General features: G+C 49.6%; 1 long non-coding RNA gene across 1 annotated transcript; it reads right to left on the bottom strand.

Annotated features, from left to right (window-relative positions):
- Nucleotides 1–10,885: 10,885 nt before the first annotated feature.
- Nucleotides 10,886–13,055, bottom strand: LOC142819958 (uncharacterized). The gene is made up of 3 exons (XR_012897649.1): nucleotides 12,866–13,055; nucleotides 11,616–11,837; nucleotides 10,886–11,156 (listed from the first exon to the last, which is right to left on the bottom strand). It is a non-coding gene; the product is annotated as an uncharacterized LOC142819958 (long non-coding RNA).
- Between the last annotated feature and the right edge of the window lie 9,450 nt (nucleotides 13,056–22,505).

The raw sequence follows: 22,505 nt of genomic DNA, 5'->3' as shown, positions 1-22,505 counted from the left end.
AAAGGGCACCCCCCTCCCCCCCATCTCCCCCCACTTCCTTTTTTTTTTTTTTTGCTCAACAACTTTTTCCCTGAAGTACTGCCATCTTTTTTTTTTTTAAATGCACGGGCTACAACCAACCTAAATTCAACCACTTTTCTCAGCCAAAAGGACCTAGTGTTTGAGAACAAAAGGAGCAGTTCGATATTGAGCACCTAGGAAAATCTGTCCTGTCCTGTGCTATGCACCAATCTAATCAACATACGTTCTATTCCCCATCGAACGCCTACCTGAAAATTCATGGTCGACTTCTCAGTAATGATCTATCCCAAACACTGCCCCGGTTTGTTACTATTGCTTCACACAGCAATATACTGGGTTGCTTTCCATTAAATAGTGTTGCTGTTTCGCTTCATTGCTAACAGAAATCAGGGTGGTCATGTGAATAGCACAGCAAACAACACGGGGCAAGTTAACTTGTTTTTACGCGGAGACTCTGCTGTCGGCTCCCTAGCTGGGGTCTGAGAAAGGCTGGGGAGTTGGGAAATAGTTGTTCTTGGTGGATGCGATGCTCTGGGGAAGAGAGGCGCGGCTGTGGGATGTCTCTGACTGCACGAAAAAACTTGTGGACTGTAAGACAGGGTGGTGTCCCTCTTTCATCTGAATACCACTGATGCCACACTGTGATTTTTTAACTTCACATTGAGGAGTTAAATAGAGTCCCTTCAGCCACGCAGTCACCGACTCTGAGCAATTCTTATGGAGTTTATTTTTAAAATAATATTCTTCGTGAATTTACTGCCAGTAGCAACCATGCAATCGACAGCCGTGGAGATTGGAGTCCTGCCAGGTTCATCTGTAGGCGAGGTAAATGCAGGAGAAGCAGTGGCAGCTTCACGCACACACACTGGTGTAGAGAAAAGTAAATAAGGAAGTTATTTACTTGTTCCGATAACATAAGAACAAGGGATCACCAAATGAAATTAATAGGTAGCAGGTTTAAAACAACCCATAGGAAGTACTTCTTCATGCAACACACAGTCAACCTGTGGAACTCCTTGTCAAAGGATGTTGTGAAAGCCAGGACTTTATCAGGATTCAAAAAAGAGCTAGATAAATTCATGGAGGATAGGTCCATTAATGGCTATTAGCCAGGATGGGTAGGAATGGTGTCCTTAGCTGCTGTTTGTCAGAAGCTGGGAATGGGTGACAGGAGAAAGATCACTCGATGATTGCCTGTTCTGTTCATTCCCTCTGGGGCACCTGGGGTGTGTCTAGACTACATGCCTCCTTCGACGGAGGCATGTAGATTAGACAGATCGGAAGAGGGAAATGAAGCCGCGATTAAAATAATCGCGGCTTCATTTAAATTTAAATGGCTGCCCCGATCTGCTGATCAGCTGTTTGTCGGCAGATCGGGGGAGTCTGGACGCGATGCCCCGACAAAGAAGCCTTTCTTCATCGACACAGGTAAGCCTCGTGAAACCAGGTTTACCTGTGTCGATGAAGAAAGGCTTCTTTGTCGGGGCATCGCGTCCAGACTCCCCCGATCTGCCGACAAACAGCTGATCGGCAGATCGGGGCAGCCATTTAAATTTAAATGAAGCCGCGATTATTTTAATCGTGGCTTCATTTCCCTCTTCCGATCTGGCTAATCTACATGCCTCCGTCGAAGGAGGCATGTAGTCTAGACACACCCCTGGTGTTGGCCACTGTCGGCAGAAAGGATAATGGCTAGATGGACATTTGGTCTGACCCAATCTGACCAGTCGTATGTTCTTATCTGGCAGATACATAGTGACACAGGTACCCTTCTGTCACTACACGGGAAGAGCATCAGAAGCATGTGGGCTGACCCTTGGGGTCCCCAGTCAGGGCTTTGTGCTGCAGTATTCCCCAGCCTCAGACAGTGGGTCTAGGCCTGCACCAAGGACATACAAAGTTACCTTGCCCCAAGCTTATCCTGCTTCAAGCAGCAAATGGGACACTACCAAGAGGGCCTGACTGAAGCCAGTGGAGAGCATGGAATATTTCCTGGGAAGGATTTTGTGGTAGCCCTTCCCGCAAACAGCCATGGGGAGAACTCAGAAGCTCTAAGCTCTCACAGGTCTTGAATAGGAGAACGTATTCATCCTGGGTACCAGTTCCCCTCACCCCACACTCCTTTCTCCATGACTCAGTTTCCATCTGGGACAATGGCACTTCTTATTTGAGATCTATGGGGGTCTAAATTAGCTGTTGCCATTCAAGAAAGAGATCTTGGTGTCTTTGTGGCTAGTTCGCTGGAAACATCCACTCCATGTGCAGCAGCAGTCAAAAAAGCCAACAGAATGTCAGGAATCACTAAGAAGTGGTAGACAAAAAAATACAGAAAATATCATATGGCCTCCATATAACTCCCTGGTACGCCCACATCTTGAATACTGCTTGCAGATGTGATCGCCTCAGCTCAGAAAAGGAAAAGACTCAGAGAAGGGCCACAAAATGTATTAGGCCTGGAAAGGCTGCCATATACAGATTTATTAACAAGACCGGATTTTTCAGCTTGGAAAAGAGAAGATTAAGGGGGAATATGATAGAAGTCTATAAAACCATGACTGGTGTGGGGAGAGTAAATAAGGAAAGGTCACTAACTCCTCATAACACAAGGAGTAGGGGTCACCAAATGAAACTAAAAGGCAGCAGTTTTAAAACAAACCAAAGGAAGTATTTCTTCACATAGGTCAAAGTCAGCCTGTGGAACTCCTTGCCACATGATGTTGTGAAGGCCAAGAATATAACAGGGTTCAACAGAGAACTAGATAAGTTCATAGAGGGCAGGTTCATTAATGGCTATGAGCCACAATGGGCAGGAATGGTGTCCATGTCCTCTTTTTGCCAGAAGCTGGGAATGGGCTATAGGTAACTAGTGAGGGGACACCTGTGGGGGGGGGGGGGGGGGGTCACTGGCTACGTAACACCCCCTCATGCTGGGGAAGGACCAGGATAAAACCCCCCTCCTCCTCCTCAGGCCTCACTTCTGCCAACCCCCTCCACCCTTACTCTGCCCCCTCCCCGCCTCTTCCCTGCCTTTGCTCCACTACTGTCCCATCTCTTCCTCCAGCTTAGGCAGTCTGGGGGATTAGTGGGCCTGGAGATCCAGACACTCCCTGCACTCACCATCTGTGGTGGAGGAAGCGGAGCAACACGGCTCCAACTTGCTTTGCTCCTGCAGACGTCGCTCCGCTTCCCACTGGTGAGTGCAGGGGCGATCTTGCACATCTCCCGGAGAAGCGTGGGGCGGGGCTGCCTTGCTCCACTTCCCCCATCACTGCCTTAAGGCCCCTGCTAGTCCCCTGACCGGCTGCTGCCTGACTTCTCCCACCCCCAGGAGTCGCCCTGGCTATAGAGGAGGAGTCATTGGATTGCCTTTTCTGTTCATTCCCTCGGGAGCACCTGGCACTAGGCACTGTCAGAAGACAAGGCACTGAACTAGATGCACCTTTGGTCTGACGCCGTCTGGCCGTTCCTATGTTGTTATGTTCAAGGGAGGAATGTAAGAGCCGAGTACCAGTCTTTGAAGACAAAAGTGAAACAAGTTAAAAGCGGCGTTCAGCTCCCACCGCCCGGCTCGGATCAGACGTCTTGCTAAGGGGCCCCCCCACGCTCCTTCAGAAAATAGCAAGTGAGAGAGCGGCAGTGACTTCGGGAGCCCTCGTGCAAACTCACATCAAAGACTTTGCTACACAACCAAACAGCAATGCCCAGCTCTGCGTTCTCCCTGGGACTGCTGGTTCTGAAGGAAGCCTAGAGAAGCCGCCAGCAGCTCTCCCTTTGTTTTCCTGACTTCACTTTTCCAGGGACTGTGTCACGTGACTCCATATTGATTATCTAATTCTAGGTCCCTCCGATCAAAACTTCCAGGGGGCCATGCCTGATTGATTTCAAATTAAAAAATCTCTTGACTTTGTTGGACTCTTAATGAAAGGGATTAGCAGGGAACATGGTTTGTTTTTCTTTTTTCCCAGGGCTCCTCATTTTCAGTAGTGAGGTGTGAATAGGGGAAAGATGCAAAGGCTGTTCACGTTCCTCCCTCCCAGAAAACAGGACAGAGGACCTGTGACTCCTCATACTGCCCCACCATCACTCTCGACCAGTTTCCGCTGTAAGATGAGTGGTTGGGGACCACCCCAATGAGGAATCACTTGTTGATTCCCTGTTCTGTTCACTCCCTCTGGGACACCTGTCAGAGGACAGGATACTGGACTAGACGGACCTTTGGTCTGATGCACTATGGCCATTCTTAAGTTCATCAGAGAAATTCAAATGCTGCCCAGCTGATTAACAGAGCGCCCCCTACTGGCAGCATGTATTTTGAATGGTGGTGCACCTCTGCACATGGCTTGGTGCACTTTGCAACATTTATTCTGCACATGGATGGATAAATGAGAGGGAACATTGCTCCCAACCCTAATAATAAATGGAAGAGTGTGGGGCAGAAATGTGTCTATCCTTTCCAGAAACGCTTTGATAGATGTATGTCCTTTGGATGTTCTGTGGTTCATTGTGTCCCGGAATCGGGAAGTGCTTTATGGACATGTGTTAATTTATCTTCTCCCATTCAGCTATGTCCTGGGAGGTCAGCCAGTGTTAACATCCCTATGGTGCAGTGCCAGAGCCAGGAATCACACCCAAGCACTACAGATTTCCCGTGCCCTGTTCCAATCACTAGACACGGCTGAATCTCAGCAGAAGGCCGGTTCCAAGGCCAGCCGCTAGCTGTCCATGCATATCACTCATCAGAACCAATTGCCCAGGGTCTGTGAATGGAAGCAACCACAGCAGGGTGGTTACTAGGGAAACTCGGGCACCTGGACAGCTTGCAGTGTTAAAATGAGGGAGTCTCTTCCATGGAAAGTCTCTCACATTGGTCACCCGGGAGGAGACCATGGGACAGAGCTACACAAAGAGCCAAAGCAACCCAGCATGCCATGGAGACCCATCTGCTCTCTCGCGGGCTGCGACTGCACGGAGAAACAGTACAGTTAGAGCAGCTGTAACACCAACAGGCGGAACTGAACCTGGGACCTTTGGAACTTAATGCATGAGCTTCTACAGCTTGAACTAAAAGCCAGCTGGCTCTCAGCTAAGGCTGTAGCACAGGACTAGGTAAGATGCGGCCTGGGGCCAGATCCAGCCTGCTTAACGCTTTGATCTGCATCCGGCTGTTTTCTGTTTATATCCCGCTGCCCGTGCCACTGAATGTCCAGGCGATGACTCAGGCAGCAGGGTCCTATTTAAATGGCTCAAAGCTCAGGGTCACGCTGCTACCCCAGCAGGGGCTGGTGCCGTGAGCCCTTTAAACAGCCACAGCAATCCCAGGCGGCTGCCAGGCAACGCAGCAGTGGCAGGTCCGGGAGCCACGAGTCCTTTGCTGTGTTTTTGATTCAAAGCCTCCGGCCGCAGACCATTCTGAGGGAAGGCTAGTCCCCAACCCTGCCCCTTCTATCCCAAGCCCTGCCCCTTCAAGGGAGTGGCTGGTGTCCACCCAACAACCAAGACCTGGGCACCGATGACTGGTCTGAAAGTCGTTATTGATTTATCTAAATAACGGACTGAGGAACCTTTTTTGACTTGGGGGTGCTGACCCACAAAAAAACCAGTCGGGGGCCGCACCCAACGTGAAAAGCAAAAAATAAAATAAACAAACCCTCACTAATGTGGCCCCTGACAGGGAAGGAGACAGACACTCCCCACATTCCCCTCCCACACCAGAGCCTGCAGGAGGGGCAGACTAGTAGATTTTGGGTGCTCTATAGTGGGATGGCAGGGGAGGGGGTTGGAGCACTAGCATACGCTCCCCCGAGCTGGTGGGGAGCCCCGAGCCTCAGGGGGCCAGATCCAAGCAAGCCAGGGGCTGCATCCGGCCCCCAGGCCTTAAATTCCTCACCCTTGATTTTAAACGAAGAACCACAAAGAATTCACCCTACCTCCATGGAGACATGGGAGGCTCTCCTTGCCATTCTGTGCTGGGGCAGGAGTGACCTGCCCTTCTACAACAGAAGCTCTGTAGGCAGCTCAGGAGAGGATTGGAAATCAAAACTATCAGCTAACGGATCAGGGCGGGCTAGGTGAGGCCGGATTTAACCAATATCATCTGCCCAGGCAGTTCCAACAACTAAACAATAATGGGTGTTAAAGTACAAAAAGACACTTTCAGGCATGGAGTTTGTATCAGTAGCTGCCTCTCCTCTCAGCAGAGACGGAGCAAAGGAATATCACCAGGCGAGGAAAAGCTTGCGGGCTATTTTTTTTTTCAAATAGGTTTTTCATTTAAAAGATGCCGGCGCCTGCAGATTAGTGTCTCGACTATACAGGTTTCCTAAAGATAAGGCAGAGAAATTGATTTCAATTACTAAAGTGGATAGACGGGGCTGCTCGGCTTTTTTCAAGAGGATTATTTTAACCCTTGAGAGCCAGGAAAGTAAAAAGCAGCAGGGGGAAGTGAGTTTAAACAGCAAGCCATTTCTAAAGGAAGGGCAGCATTAGCAAATGTCATTCATGGTGAGAAGCCAGCAGCAAAGATTTGGTGAAGGATGATCCTGGTGAAACTTTGGGATTTCAGAACGGTTTTTGAATTCTTGAGGAAAGCTCAGGGACAGGGGCGAAGAGGTGGTAGGAGATTGGAGCTTTCAGCCACTCTGCTCAGGCTTTTGAAATAGCAGCTGGCAGTGGAAGATTTTTACCAGCCCCCAGGGGCAGCTGAATTGGAACAGCTTGGAGTGGAGAGCCTCACACTGCGACACAGGCCTCCCCAGTGGAATTGCCAGTCCCAGTCTTTACTGTGTGTGTGTGTGTTTGAAAGCCAGGCCTCCTGGTTCCTGTTCTCTGCTCTGCCACTGACACACAAAATGACCTTGGTCAAGTCACGTCTCTTCCCTGGAACTCTGGCTTTGTCTACACTGCAGGGTTTTTGCACATGAAGCTTTTTGCGGAAGAAAAACGTCTTGTGCAAAAGCGCGTCCGCTCCTCAAAAGCGCATCGCAAAAGCAATGTGCTTTTGTGCAAAAGAGCACCACACCACATGGATGCTCTTGCACAAGTGTGGGGGTACCCCTGCCCCCCTCTCCTTTGTTTGTTGCGGTCCTCCCTAATGGCGTGCTCCCTGCTTCCTCCCAATTGCAGATTTGCTGCGCTTTGGGTTTGCAGGGTGGGGGGTCTGGGCCCACCCTCACTCCCAGACCCCAGCCCAGGGCCCTAAGGACAGAGTCTCACAGACCTGTCCCACCGGAGGGGTCGTTCCCTTAACCACCGGTGCGCCGGCTCCGTGTCCTGCCCTGGGCTGCTTCCACCCTACTCCCGATGTCTTCCTTACTTCCCTCCCTAACTCTCTCGCTCTCTCCCCCCCCCTCCTTCCTTACTGGGGGAACTTTATACTTCCCCCTACACCTTCCCTGGGCGTCTGACGTCACCCCCCCTCCTTGACGCTCTCCGTCATTTCCGGCCGCCATGTTGTGCGTTGCCGGAGAGACGCGTTGCCTAGCAACGCTTGCTTTCGCGCGGGCCGGTGTGTAGAGGACGGCGCTACACTGTTCGCATACCGTCCGCGCCTGTCTGGCCCTCCCCACCAAGGACAGCGCGATCGCGGGGTCAGTGCGGGGTGGGCCTGTTTCAAGGGAGTATATGGGCCTCACCCCGTCACAACAAGATAGTTCTGATTGTCATTGCCATAAAAGCACCTGTGCTTTTTCTGATAGGCTCTTTTTGCGCAAGAAACCTCTGCGGAGCGTCCACGCGTGCCTTTTTCCACAAGAGCTGTAGCTCAAAAAGGAGTTATTCCTCATGGGGAGAGGAAAAACTCTAGTGGCTGTCCTGTTGATTTACTGTATTTTTTTTTGGCGCAAAACCATGCTTGAGGTATGGACGCTCCGCCGGTTTTTCCACAAAAACTAGTGTTTTTGTGCAAAAACCTTGTAATATCGACATAGCCTCTGTGTCATCACGGGTATGTCTAGACTACATGGCTCTGTCGACAGAGCCATGTAAACTAGCTTACCCGACAGTCAATGAAGTGGGGATTTAAATAATCCCCGCTTCATTAAAATAAAAATGGCCACCGTGCTGTGCCGACAATCAGCTGATCCGGCATAGCGCGGGAGTCTAGATGTGGATCAGTCAACAAGGGAAGCCTTTGTTGACCGCTCCCTTATGCCTCATGAAACGAGGTTTGCAGAAGCGGTCGACAAAGGCTTCCCTCATCGACCGATCCACATCTAGACTCCCGCCACATGTCTAGCGGAAGCGACGCTACTGCAAAGGCTCAGGGGAGATGCAGCCAGACCGCGGTGGGGGAGGGGTAGAGAGCGATTGGCCCAACATGGCTGGAAGGGCAAGGGGTGGAATCGACATCAGTCGAGCTGAGGGATAAGGAAGGCAGGGAAAAGGGCACGGAGAGCAAGGCAGGACAGGTCCCAGCAAGGGTGTTGAGTAGGAGAGGACCAGGTGTGTGGCTGACAGAGAGGTGGAACACGAGGAGCTGTCTACCACATTGGGGTTGTGAGTGGAGGTGATCCGGGCAGGGCTAGTGGTGTCTGCCAGTGAAGGGTGCAGCAATAGGAAGCCTATGCAAATACTACATGGGAAGGTGGCCTGTGTGTGACCGCCTCAGGAAGCTCAGAAAAGCCGTTTTTTTAATCTTGCGCACTCTCTGCTGCATGGGAAGACGACGTCTGGCCATTCCTCAACCCCTCCCTCTTACTTGCTTGGCATTTACGTCCCAACATTTCCTCTAATTTCTCATCTGGGGGGAGCCCAGTGCTGGCCCCTCCCGAAATTCTCCTCTCCATTTTTCACAGCTTCGGGGGAGTTTTATAATAAGCACTTGGAGCTATTTTTCTGTTATTCTCATATCTCAGGTCTCTTTCCTCCTTGAGAATCCTCACAGGAAGGAAATTGCCCTTGTGGGTTTCTCAATATTCTTCTCAGCTGGATTTCACACCGGCTGTTTTTGCGCGGTGCTTCTCCTGCTGATCTCTGATATACTTCAGTATACATTTCTCTTTGATGATATGACTTACAGGCTTCACCTGCATTCCGTGCCTGTTAATAACCCTCCCCGAATACAGAGCTTGCAAGGGGACTGAGGGGAAGGTTTGTAAAAGCTCCATTGTAGACAGAAAACTCACACCATTCGGGAGATTACTCTCCAAAGGGTAGGAATTAAATGATGCCTTGTTGAGAGTTCATCAGGTTGCTGGGTGATCCAAATGGAAAATCAGAATCCAAAGGAAATGCCTTTGTTTTGGACCAAAGAACACAAAAGTCTTTTGTTACAGGGACCAGCTAAGCATCCTCAGCTCTGATCTCCTTACAAACAGTAATGTTCCGACATGCTGCAGCTGACAACAATGCCACTGTGGTTCGGGGCAGCTTCTCCTGGCATGCAAGGAGGACAGAGGTATCAACAAGCACTTGGAGATTTATAAGAGGAAAGCTCTTATAAAGCCTTTTGTCACTCTTGTCCAGGGGTATTTCACAGAATTACCCAGCACACTAACAGCGTAGAACTCCCCAGCCCAGCCAATCAATCACAGAGCAAAGCTGCCCCTTGATTCCTCTCTTCCCTACTACTTCTGCCTCCAAAGCCATGAAAGGACATTCCTCATGCAGTGATAATGATTCCCCCTCCATGTACTGCATGTGACCTCCCTCCCCTTCACACCTGTAAAATCTGTGTGTACACAGAAGCCTGCAGTAGGTTAGTTAATGCCCCATGTTAGGCTTAAATATGGTCTGCACTAAACCTGGAAGGCCGGGTTAAGACACGCAACTCCAGCTACGTAAAATACATAGCTGGAGATGGCTTACCTTAAGTCAAGCTTGGTACCATCTTCACAGTGGGAGGTCAATGGGAGCAAATGCTCCCGTCAGCTTCCCTTACTCCTTGTGACTGCGAGGAGTACTGGCATCAACTGGAGCCACCCTCAGCATTTGATTTAGTGGGTCTTAACTAGACCTGCTCAATTGAACGCCAGAAGATCTATCTCTGGCATGGCAAGTAGAGACATGGCTTTAGATGTAACGGTGAACACTAAAGATCCTGGAAACACACTCACCATGAAAAGCTCTGTTCAAAGGCTGATAAAAACTCCCACAACAGACTAAGCCAGTGAGTGGGCCACAGGAGTGGCCCTCCTTCCTCTCAGTGGGCCACAAGATTGTTATAACCAAGACCGTCTCCCGGGAGAGGGTAGTTTTGCTCATTGTGCTTGTGTATCTAAAATTTGTGGGAGATAGCATCAGTTTGACTGAATGCAGAGAGAGCACACAGCTCTCACAATGTTGTGTGCACTCAGCACGCACCTTGTTTGACGCTCCCTTGCTTTACGTGCATCTCACTTTAGTAATACAGGTGGGAAAAAAAACTATGCAGCCAGAAACCAGCAGAATCTAGCAACCCTGCTCATGGGTAGCTGCAAACAAATTGTCTCACGGGCCGCACATAGAATCCTGATGGGCTGCAGGTGGCCCTTGGCACTGGACGAAACTCCTGAAATTCAGAGCGGATGCCTTAAAGTCCACGTTAAATGGGTTATATGCCATCACTCATAGGCAGACTTGTATGGAGATTCACAACTAGCGATCCAGAGAGCAAAGAGTAGTACATTTCCCTTGGAACAAGGCATTCTGACACAACGGAAAATCATTGTGAAAAAAAAATCTGCATTTTTATCAAACATTGTTCAGGTTTTGTTTTATCCCCTTAAAACAAAATCAAATCTGGTTTGGAGTCAAACTTCCAAAACACTTCTACAACCAATAAAAATTGTGTTGTATCAACTTATTTCAGAGGGAGAAATATTCTCTCTTAACCAGCTCTTTTGTTCTCTGTATCACGTGCTTTGTGAGACATTCTTGGCCTTTCAGGCAAAAGTTTCCTGTTAGAATTCAGTGTGTGGTCATATAATTTATTAATGTCAAATGGACTTTATCATCATCCTCATCTACCTGGGTTGAAATGCACGCTTATGTCTAGAGGCCTAGGCAATCGGGTTTGAAAATGCCCTAGATAATCAAGAGAGTAATGCTTTGAATGCATTAATTGGGCAGAGGTGGGCTTAGCCCATCAAACTGGAATATCCCAGAGATTTAAGAAGCTGGATTTTTTGCTTCCCCTTCGCTGCTGCCATAGTTAATGCCTGGAATTAAAGAGAGAGCTCTGTAATTGTACAGGACAGAGATTCTTGCTTCACTGATCAATTCCCCTTCATAAATTACTGCAGAAACAAAACCCTTTAGCTATGCTGACAATTAAGTAACATTCTGATAAACACCCCCTTTTGTTTTATTTAAATGAAAACGCCTTTATTTCTGCAGAGACGTATCTTGGAACAAAAAGATTCACTGTCCCCAAAGCTCAGTTAATTAAACACAGTATTTGCAATCTACCCAAACAAGCTGTTTTATGCAAGCTGATAACAGGGTTTCTATTTCATAACATTAACAACTGGGCTGTGCAAATGCAAGGATGTTAAGTCGCTGTGATCTGTTTCCATCGTCTTATTATCTGCTTCTGTCTGCAAACTCCAAACACAGACATCCCAATTAAAGCAGCTAAATGCCATGTAAACCAACCCAAAATGCTTTTTATCACTTACAAATGTCCACAGTTTAATTAAAAATATGATTTGCAGCTGGCCTTTCCTGGCCATGCTGCACTCCCACGCTCCGGTCTGTTTGAAATTCTGCCCCTCCTGGCTCTTTTGTGGCTTTTGTTCCTCAACGTAGCTAATAAATCCTGTGCAAGAAACTGTAAAAAACTATTCCTCCTGGGAAGAGTTGGCCCGGCGATGAGCCCTTGCATTTAGATGGAGCTTCCCCTAAAAGAGGGATGGTATCAGAACTTCGTGCAATTGTAAAAGGACCGCAAGTGGAATATGTAAGTTAAAGATCCCAACCCACTTTCAGAAATGACCTGTATAAACCACAGGCTGAACCTTTCTATTCTGGCAACTCACTGTCAAGCACCATCTGTGGTCTGGCATGATTTGAGTTAGCCGGATGCCCACTTTATCAAGGGTGTGGCAAGTTTCCCGCAGTCCTATAAAGTTTGTTTACAGCCACCAGTTCTGGCTCTCAGTGTTCTGTGCTGGGATCTAGCTCTAAATTATCCCTATATATCTTCTAAGAGCCCAGCAAGCAGTGGGAGTATTGGTGATGCTGCTAGACAATATTGACCCCCTGTGGTTTGGCAAATTCTCTGGGTCAGCACTGGTCAGGTCCCAAGGGTGCTGGACTAGAGAGATTCAACCTGCAGTGCCTCCACAAGTCCCCGAAAATACCCATGTGAATCCACCCTGCATGGCTGGTCCAGAGCCCAAGAGAGTGTTGGTGAGTTTTTCAATTTTTTAACCCCATTGTTGGGGGTCCCTGGGTTGGAACCAAAGGAAAAGGGAGGGCTCAGATTCCCCTACTGGCCACCGGGAAATGTGGAGAGAAGCCTTCAGAGAGCAGGGGCAAGGACTTTGGCCCCAGTTGCACTGAACAGTTCTGGCCCCTGCTCTCTGAAGTCTTCGCTCCATGTTTTCCAGTGGCCAATAGAGGAACACAGGCCCTCCCTTTTCCCTTGGTTCCCACCCACGGACTGGGTAATAAGCAAGCCAGCTCCATCCATTCAGGCCCCCTGCTTCCTCCCACCTCAACCTGTCCGCAGGCCTTTCCCCAGCTGCCCCTTCCTGGCCTCCTTGTGCACACGTGCTCCTCTCCAGCTCACTGACTTCACCTTTTCTTCAGGGCCTGGCTGCAGGCTCCCCTCTGAGGTCTACACAGCCCAAAGCAGCAGCACATACCAAAACCACTTCTGCCCTGCCCTTGAACCCCAGCCCTTCACAAGTCTTCCCTGGCTCACCAGTCCTCTCCTGCCAGAACGCCGCTGCCTAGGGCTCCCTCTCTGGGAGGCTGGCCCCTATGTCAGCCTCCCCCCTCCATGCTCTCATCAGTCCTCCTGGCATCTGACTCCAATCTGGCCCTCCCACGGGAAGGGGAAACACCTCATCCCTTCCGGAGCTCTCCTTTCCCAGCTGAGCTCACTCTCTGACCTTTCCCTCCTGTGTCCAATCCTCACAGCTAAGATGCCTCTTCAGCATCACCTGGGCAGAGCTGCGATGTCACAATATCCCTCAAAGGGCCAGCCAGCCTGGGACAGGTGTATGTCCCATTATCCTGGTCCTGGAACCGCATGTATGTGGATGGGCCTCTTGAACCCATGTATATTCCAAGGGGATCATATGTAACAGCTTACAGGGCCAGGTTCTCTTTAGGTACCAGCCAGGCACTAGCTGGGTTTGGGGTTTAAAGGAAGCAGGGAGTCAATTATCCCCGTATTTATTTACCCAAAGGAGCTTGTGCGCACCCACTTATCAGCAGGCACAAGTTATAATCCTAGTGCCTTAGCAGCAACTGAACGGGGGCTGGTGTTTTCACTCCCCTGCCTGCTCTATGTTACCAGCAGAAGCTATCTCTCCATACCTGGTACTGCAGAGGCACAGGGCAATAACCTCCCAGCCACAGAATGTTGTGAATTACTGTGCATTGGGGGAGATGTGACCCTTCACACATGACTACATTGTGCCAGGAAGCATGAGGTTTCTACGCTCTTTGCACAGTGAGATCCAGGCATGAAACTGCTCCCCTCTTCTGTGCGAGTCGGGCACGCCTCTCCACAGCTGGCAACTCTGCTAAAATTCCAGCCTTCATATCTGAGCACTTTCATGACCTTCTTGTCCAAGCCAGACACTTCCCATGCAGTAAGGATAACCAAGTAAAACAGAGCTTACTGGATCAGCTGCAACTAAGGAGGAGATTTTATTCTAGTTCCCTTTGATTGTGCCATGTGTATCGTCTGGTCTGAAAAGAAAAGAATGGGACGGCCCCTTCTTTTCCCCAGCCTGGTAGCGGAAGGTTTCTTAGCACAGAAGATGAAATAAAAAAAAGTCTCTCTTGTAATAATCTCACTTGGAGATGAGGCATAACAGAGCCTTTTGGAACGTTCCCAACATGAAATTGGCAGATACCTTGCAAAGCCCAGCCTTCCCCTGGAGAATGGAGCGGATCACTCCAGCAACATCCAGAGCTTTGCACAGCTTCCAAAGTGCAGTAATTTAACTTTATACCATCCATATTTGCAGCAGCTGTCAGTCACCGCAACAACAATATTAACACTCTTGATATCTTTGTTGTGAGCAACAGAAAATGTAATTTTCTGGCGGGGAGAGGTAGCAATCTCCCCGGCAGCAGCTTACAACCCAAGTGACTCTCTTTATGGAATGTGTGAGGTTCCGACTGAATTTTAAACATCCAAGAAGGGACTTACTGTGGGGCATAAAATGACTGGAATTAACTTTAGGCTGACAAGAGAAAGTAAAAAGAATCACGGAGATAAATAGATGTGCAAGAGGGAAAGTAAAAGGACACATTCTGGAATTCATAAAAATGCAAACTCACTTTTTTCAAAGCACTGAAAGGGCAATGGCAGATTTACATTGCTGTTAAAACATGTGGAGCAGGAGCAGGCTGGGAAGGGAAGGGCCGTCCTTTTGATTCTGGACTCCTTAGGGAATGTTAAACCAGTTACACCAAGAATATTAAATGTAGCTATCAGCCTTCTCTCTCGCCTTAAGAAGCGAAAGAGGGAAGGGAGGAGTTGGTCTGTTGATTTTCCAAGCACGAGACTTTGTCTCTATCTTGTCACCTGGTTCCCTTCTGAGGGAAAAAGAAATCTTTTCTTCCTCCTGCCCCCGCCAACTCTTCGTTTCTTTAATTAAATGTTTTCAATTTCCCTCCTTCCTCTCCACAGAGAGAGCTCCCTGAATTAAGATAAGGCATTGATCACCAGAGTTGGGAGGATGAATCCTAGTTAATTAGTTCATTATTTCTTTTTGCACAACGAGATTGATGATTTATTAGGCTACGGTTAATTACAGAGTTTATTATTTGAAAATAAACAAAATCTAACTTCACATCTTCACTGGGATGGGCCTGACTCTGCTCTCAGCTCTGCCCGTGTAAACTGAGAAGCAACTGCACTGAAGTCAACGGCGTTGTATCCACGGGGTAAGTGAGGTCAAAGCTGGGCCCACGGTCTAGCAAGCAGGTGGATTCCTTACAGGTCACAGAGATTACTCTAGCAGCTGTTAATTACAGGTGGCATTCACCTGAGTATGAAGGGCCCATGCCAAGTTGTCTGCATCATTTAAGCCAGGGGTGGGGAAACTACCGCCCAGGGGCCAGATCCAGCCCCTGATGCTCGGGACTCCAGTCCTTCAGGCCCCCACACCTGGCAGGAGCACCAAAGCCGGCTTCTTGCTGTGTGTGGGGTGGGAGAGAGCTGCAAGCCTCGCAGGCCAGAAGTCAGGCAAGCTGGGGCTGGATCCAACCCACAGGCTCTGCCTGGTGGGGGCAGGAAGTGGGTCCGCACACTGCCACTTCCTGTCCTCCCGGCTGGGAAAACCGCAGCACAGCAAAAGCCTGAAGGCTTTTCCCTCACTGCTCTGATTGGCTGTATCGTGACCAGTCGGAGCAGTGTTTGGGGGGGTAGTCCCTGGGAGCACTGGAGCCATGTGCATCCCAGGGGAGCTACACCAAGTAAGCCCCAGACTTCACCCCGCTTTTTCTCTCCTGAATCCCCCTCCCACCCAAACACCCACCCTGCACCTGGATCTCTCTCCCCATTCAGCCCTCCCACCTCCAGCCCACTCCTGCACCCCCTCCATCTGACCTCCCACTTTGCTCCTACATCCTATCTTCTGCCCTGACGCCCCATCCCCAATCCTCAGACCACGCCTGCAACCTCCCTCTGGCCCATACTCCACACCCTGCGCTAATTTCCCAGCAGAGCCCTCCCACACGCTGAACCCCTCATTTTGGCCCCAACCCAGAGCCTGGGGGAGCCACAAAATCTACTAACCTGAGCCCCCCCTAAGCTCTGGTGTGGAAGGGAAATGTGGGGAAGCTTCTGCTTCTCAGTCAGGAGCCATGTTAGTGAGGTAAAAGGGGCAGTTGCACCAGGGCCCGGCAATTCAAAAGGGCCCAGGGCCTGGTCAGCACTGCCACAGTAGTGGGGGCGGCATCTGGGAGGCCCAGGCCCTTTAAATCACCTCAGGAGCCCCATGTGGAGAGCTGTGGGCAGCACTGAGGCTGCCTAGGGGAAGATAACTCCAGCCCCCCTTCCACTCAAGACTCTGCCCCTTCCAGGGGTGTAGATCTGGCCCCACACACCTTACCTAGGGGCCCAGTGAGTCTGTCGGCCCTACCAGCCAGGGCTCAATCAGAACTTCTTTATGGGGGTGAATTCCACTCTTAAGGTTCATCATAGAGATCTGATCCAATTCCCACTGAAGTTCATGACACGTTGGATTGGTCCATACCAGTCTATTTTCTCAAAGCTGAAAATCTTTCTGAAATGCTGTGATGCGCCTTCTCGGTAGGGTTGCCAGGTATTCAGTACTGATCCAGAGAGTCCAGTATTTCCACCTCCTGTCCGGTAAAAAAAATTCAGAAAATACCGGACACCTAAAATGTCCGGTATTTTCTGATTTTTTTTCCCTGCCAGGAGATGAAAATATCGGACACCTGGCAACCCTACACACACTCAGCAATTGGGCCCAGCCTCCGGGCCCTCCTCCCCCCACAATCCCCCCGCTTACCTGGTTCTACAGGGAAGTTGCCGTCTGGCTCGATCCGGAAAACAAGATGGCCTCCAGCAAAAAGCTTCAAAGGCTTTTCTTAAAGGGGCCATGCTGTTTTATTTTTTATTTTTTTATTTTTTTTTGTTTAATAACTCTTGGGGTCCCTTTTCATTTTATTTTATTTTTTGCTTAACAACTTTGGTCTCCCCCTTTTTTTTTCTCAACAGAATTTTTTCCCCGGTGTTTTGTTTGGGGGCAGGGAGGGGTGTTCGGTATTTTTAGTTAAACCATCTATCTGGCAACCCTACTTCTTGGAAAATGGCCACAGAATGGGAAAGAAAAGCACAGAGAAGGACAGAGAGGCCTCAAATAATCCGTTTCCATAACAACCCTCTCCTGAGAACCATACGTTTCTTCTGCTCCTTTAAACACATGAACTGCACTTTCAAAGATGATGGACTTGAGGTGCCCCACCCTAGGCTGCACCTACAAGGGGCCTCATTTTTCCTCTAAAACTGTTAAGGCGTCTGAAGTTGAGGATCCAAAATTGAGTCCCCTCCTCTCCCGTCTTTTGAAAACTAAGGCCCTTTCCTCCAGCATCTCCCTTGCTCCTCCATGCTCCCCTTGTAAAAGTGACATGGAATGCCAGGCCTCATGTTTTATATTCATAGAGCTTAAGGCCAGATGGGATCTCTAGACCACAGTTTCTCAACCAGTGGTACTAGTAGCTTCAGGGGTACTCAAGAGAAGTCTGAGGGGGGGAAGAGTACCTCAACACAACTGAAATTCGGAGAAAACTGAATTTTTGTTTTAAGTTTTACAGTGTTTTATTATTTTTGTACTTTTTACACCCAAAAATTTCATCACCCACCCGGCTACGATTAAGTTGTTTAAACAAATGTGTTGCAATGGTAGAAATAAATTGATGTGTCTGAAAACTGTAGGTATGAGGGGTACTTATAATTGTATTTTATTTTTTTTAGAAAAAGGGGGTCCTTATAATTTTTTTAAAGGAGTACTTTATAAAAAAAGGTTGAGAGACACTACTCTAGACTATGTCATCTGACCTTCTGTCTCTCATAGGCCAGAAAATACCAGCCAGCTACCCTTGTGTTGAGCTCACTATTACATGCCCTTGTGTCTACATCACTTTTGATTGTTTTAAAACTAGACTCTGCTGTTTTGACTCTGTGATTCACACTGGTTTTGTTAGGACAGTGGAGAAGTGACACAAGGAGTAACAGTTAATTTGAGGGAAGAGTTTTGGATCGGACTACCGCGTCTACACGCTGCAAGTTAAATCGGGCGACCGGCACTTTAAAATGGCGACCAGCAGTGAATATGCTAATCAAGCACAGGATATTTAAATCCCGCGCTTCATTAGCAACTTCAGTATGCTTCATTTGCCTCCCTAGTCCGAACTAGGGGGCAAGTGTAGACATACCCTCAGGAAGTGAGTTGTAGCAGTATTTCTGCCTACTAGATTGTTGTCTACACAAACCTTAACACGATTCCGAATGGACTAATCCCTTCTTCTGTGACAATGACCTGTGATCCCAGAGTTAGAGGTTCTCCTGATACAAAATAGCATAAAGCTGCAGTGAAATGCAAACTTCATAAATAACCATGTCACTGCACAGAGCATCTTCCTGCTTCCAAACCCCTATCAAACTCAAATGAGAGATTAAAGTCAAACCATGAACCATGCTATAAGGGCAGAGGAAGTTCTGGATCAGAGTACATCTAGAATGTGTCGCTCTTTCGGGATACCAGGAATATCCCAAAATAGCAACACCATGTCTTTAAAAGCACCCCTATTTCCCTGTGTAGACAGTGCCAAATTTCAAAATAAGCGTTTTCGATTTAGACTTGGAATAAGCCATGCAATTTGCTTATTCTGACTGAAAGGTGCTGTCTAGATGCACCCTTAGTTTCCAGCATTACGAAAAAAAGTTCCAAATGTTTTGCCCGCTTTTTTTTTTCTTCCTAGCAGAGGAGAATAACACAGGGCAACTTGCTCGATTTGGCATTCCCTACACAAACATAGGGACTCTTCCCATACTGTTGCCTTCCTCCGTGTGGATTGGGCACTGATGTGGGTTTCAGAAGAGCTGTGTTCTGTTGCTGGTTCTTCCCCTAACTTGCTATGTGAGCTTCAGCAAGTTACTTCACCTCTCTGTCCTTGGTTTCTCTTCCACTCTGGCTTGTCTAGGCCAGGAAGGAATTTCCCCCTACCTGTCTGTACAGCACCTAGCACAACAGGGCCTCTTGACAAGTAAGACTGATAGAAAGGTTGCACCCACCAGCAACCAGGCTGGGCCAAGGGCTGTAGAAAGCTCATTCTCTCTGTTCAAAAGTCTGTGAGATTCTGCACCACAGAAACGTGGGGATTTGGTCATATTTCTCTTCTCGAGCCACCTGGCCATTAGCTAACTAAGTAACTCATGAAGAAGGAGGTGGGGCTGTTGTGTATGAATGAAACATGGGGGAAAATACCAGTGTTTTGCAGCAGAAAGTGCGTGAGACCACTAAATGCTCCATTAAGGCAGGTCACTTTAAATTGTAAGAGAAGTGCTTCCAAGAACCAGTACATGGCACAAGGACCAGAGAAGCCACCAAAGAGTGGAACGTCCCTCTTCTCAGTTTTTTTGCGTTAATGTGCAATGTAGGACTAAGGAAAGGGGAATTTGTGGAGAAGTGCAGGGTTCCAAGCACTAGCCAATTCAACGGAGCTCTCTCGCTGCATCTCCTTTGCCCCCTAGAATGGAACATGTCCACAAAGTGGATTGAATTCTTCGCAGTCTTTGACAGCGTGTGGCGTGGGTGAATAACGGGGAGATTGGACCCGCTGTGGGCCCATCCATCCCATGGGAGCCGATTTTATCGGTAGCACAAATGCACCAGCCCTTGTCTAATAAGCCAGCAGGCACTGGCCTGAGCTCTCAGAAATGAGGTCTTGCTTCATGAGGAGGAACGCCGCTAAGTCCAATATGGCCAGGCACTGCCTTGCGCACCGGCAGGGAGTGCTGTGAATGGCCCATCAGCTGAGTTCGTTCAGCTCCCGCAGAGAGGTTGGGACCCTAAAGGTAACATCTGCCATGTGGGAAGGTGAGCGTGGGTTTTACTACTCTCTGTCAGTAAGGGGCAGGAAGAAGGCTAATTGATCGCCTTGTTGCTTTCCATTTGGGCAGCGCCCAGGACTGCCCCTTACCCGCGCCGTTTAACAGACAATTTTTTTTAATCTTGGCCCCACACTTGTCTGCCTGCTGTGAGCAGCACCTCGGCAGATCCAGGGGAGAGGCAGGCGGGAAGGACTCGCTCTTAGATGCCGGGGCGAGGGGACGGATCTTCTTCACGTGCTCCGAGTTGGTCGGGAAGGAATTTTCTCACAAGTCAGTTTGGCAGGGACCTCGGCATGGGGGGGGGGGTCACTTTCCTATGCAACTTGGGGCGTGGGTCTCTTGCTGGCATGAGCAGCGGGTGAAGGCAGGGCTGAGAAAGGCACCATAGGGAACCGCACGGCCTCAGCCTCCCCAGCCCTGGAGCACAGGGAGAGCAGAGGGTGCTCGGGGGACAGCAACACACCATCCCCAGTACGTCCACAGCAGGCATTCTGAAGGTGGAGTATGGGTGGCGCCGGGCTGGTAGTTTGGGAAGGCAACGCTTTGGGAAGGCAACCCGCCGCCTGTGCCTTCTGGGATCACATGGCCATGTCTCACCCCATCAGTTCCCATAACTGGGGCCTTGGGCATTGATGGCCCCTCGGTCTCACCTGTTCTCAGCCTGTGGCCACAGTAGTTTATTCTCCTAGGGTCTGAAACGCTTTAGCCAAACTAAAGTCATTGGGCTGAAGTGAGGAGCAGCTGGGTGGGATTGGGAGGCCTGAGCTACCCTGGAGATCAGACTAGATGACCCAATGGGCCAGTCTGGCCTGAAACTCAACAAAACCTCTTGGGTTTTTTCTCACCTCCTGCTGTTTTCCATGGTGGGGGGAAGGGGTGTTTCCCATGCCCGGAGTGTGTTCCTCACACAGTGGGTGTGTTCCCTACTCACTAGGCATATTCCCCATGCACTGGGTGTGTTCCTCACCCCCCCACCCCACCCCTCCGTGTGCTTGGAATGGGAATCATTCTAGAAACACATTAGGAACACTGCACAGGGAGCCAGAGGGTGTTTCCTGCTTTGCTGCATCTGCTCGTCAGCCTGGGGGTCATTGCTCTTTTTCGCTGTTCGCTCCCTGCGCTGCAGTAGCCTGACGGCTCTGGCGAGCACCTTGCTGCCCACTTGGGCAAAGGGCTCCTGACTTGGCTCCACAGGGCACAAGCATCATTGTTTTGGGCCCTGTACAAACTTGTCACACGGCCTCCCCCCGCAACACACATCACACCATTTGCAGCCTGGGCTGCTCCCCCGCCAGGGCCTCTGGGTGCTAGTAAAGTGCACCTTCCCCCCCATATGGGGGCACAGTTAGGGCCAGCTGTTCACATGCTGGCCCTCACCATCTCTTAACTGGCCCCAGACCAGTCCCATTGAAAGCAGTAGTGGCATCAGTTGCCACCCATCCTGACAACGGCTCTCGGTATTTGATGCTTAACGATTTCTGGAGAGGTGCCACGGATTCTGAGACAAGACCTTCTGAAATTCTCATCTTTTATCAGCATTTGGGAAGTGCTGGTTTGCCCAGCAAGTACAGTGAATGCTTCCTGGTTTGGCAAACAAGAAAGTAAAGAGAACCCTTGCATTAGGGCATCTCTACTGCTCAAAAGGAGATTTTTTAAAATTTTGTTCTTATGCTCTGTCTGCCTGCAAAAGCCTCTGAACCTGGCAGGACTGGCTGCAGGCAGCACCTCGACAGATCAAGGAGAGAGGCCGGAAGGAAGGACTCGCTCTGGGGTGAGGAGGCAGATCTTCTTCACATGCTCCAGGGATCAGGAAGGAATATTCTCCCAAATCAGTTTGGCAGGGACCTCGGCATGGGGGGAAGGGCCAGGGTCACCTTGCCCTCGTCTACCCCTTACGTTGGCTTTGCAGGGAGCATTGGAATGGAAAAGAGGCGAGATACCAGTCTATTTACATTTAATCTCTTGCTGAAGTTCTCCGCTCCCATAGGCAGAGATCCGGTCTGCAGTGCACGGGACTGAAATACAAAATACGCCAACAGTGACCCTTGTAAATCAAGGGATTGTGGCCATATCAGACATCCATTCCGCTTTTCCTCAGTAATTAAAGCACAGCCAATAAATCAGAGCACGCCGCTGATTTAAATAAACTGTCAGGAGGGAAGTGATTTACTGATGAAGCCCTCCGCGAGACTCCACTCCGCTGTACCCACTGATCGGGGAAATGATTTTGTTTCTTCAAAGTAAACCCGATTCAGTCTCCCTCCCTGCCTGCTCTGGGACGATAATGAGAGCGCTCAGGAAGACACGGAGGACAAAAGTTGCTCGGTGCCCCGATGCTTAATTCAAACATAGGCTATGGAGACAAGCAATGATTGCGGATTGGCCTTGCCTGTTTGGAAAGGAGAGGGGGCATTCATGTCTCTGGGCTTCGCAGAAAGAACGAAACACCCTGTGATGGGGCAGTGTCTATTCGGTGGCCCGTGAAATGAATCCACGGCCCCCATCCTGGGTTATCAGATGCCACAGGGCAAAAGAAAAGCCACTAACCCATCTGCCCCCAGCTGGCGGGGGGCGTCAGAGCAGGGCGTGGAGGCTTGCTTGACAGTGCAGTGTCCCAGCCTGGCTGGCCCCTTCCAATGAAATAGGCCTTTGGCCAGTTTGGATGCCCCAGTCTGGCCAGTGGAGGGGGAGGGCCGTGCTATGCAGGAGTAGGGCACTTGGGGCCTATGTGAAGCAAGAC

The sequence above is a fragment of the Pelodiscus sinensis genome, chromosome 25 (assembly GCF_049634645.1).
Source record: "Pelodiscus sinensis isolate JC-2024 chromosome 25, ASM4963464v1, whole genome shotgun sequence".
Lineage (NCBI taxonomy): Eukaryota > Metazoa > Chordata > Testudines > Trionychidae > Pelodiscus > Pelodiscus sinensis.
The sequence above is the reverse complement of the archived record's forward strand: the minus strand, read 5'-3'. Positions and strand labels throughout refer to the sequence as shown.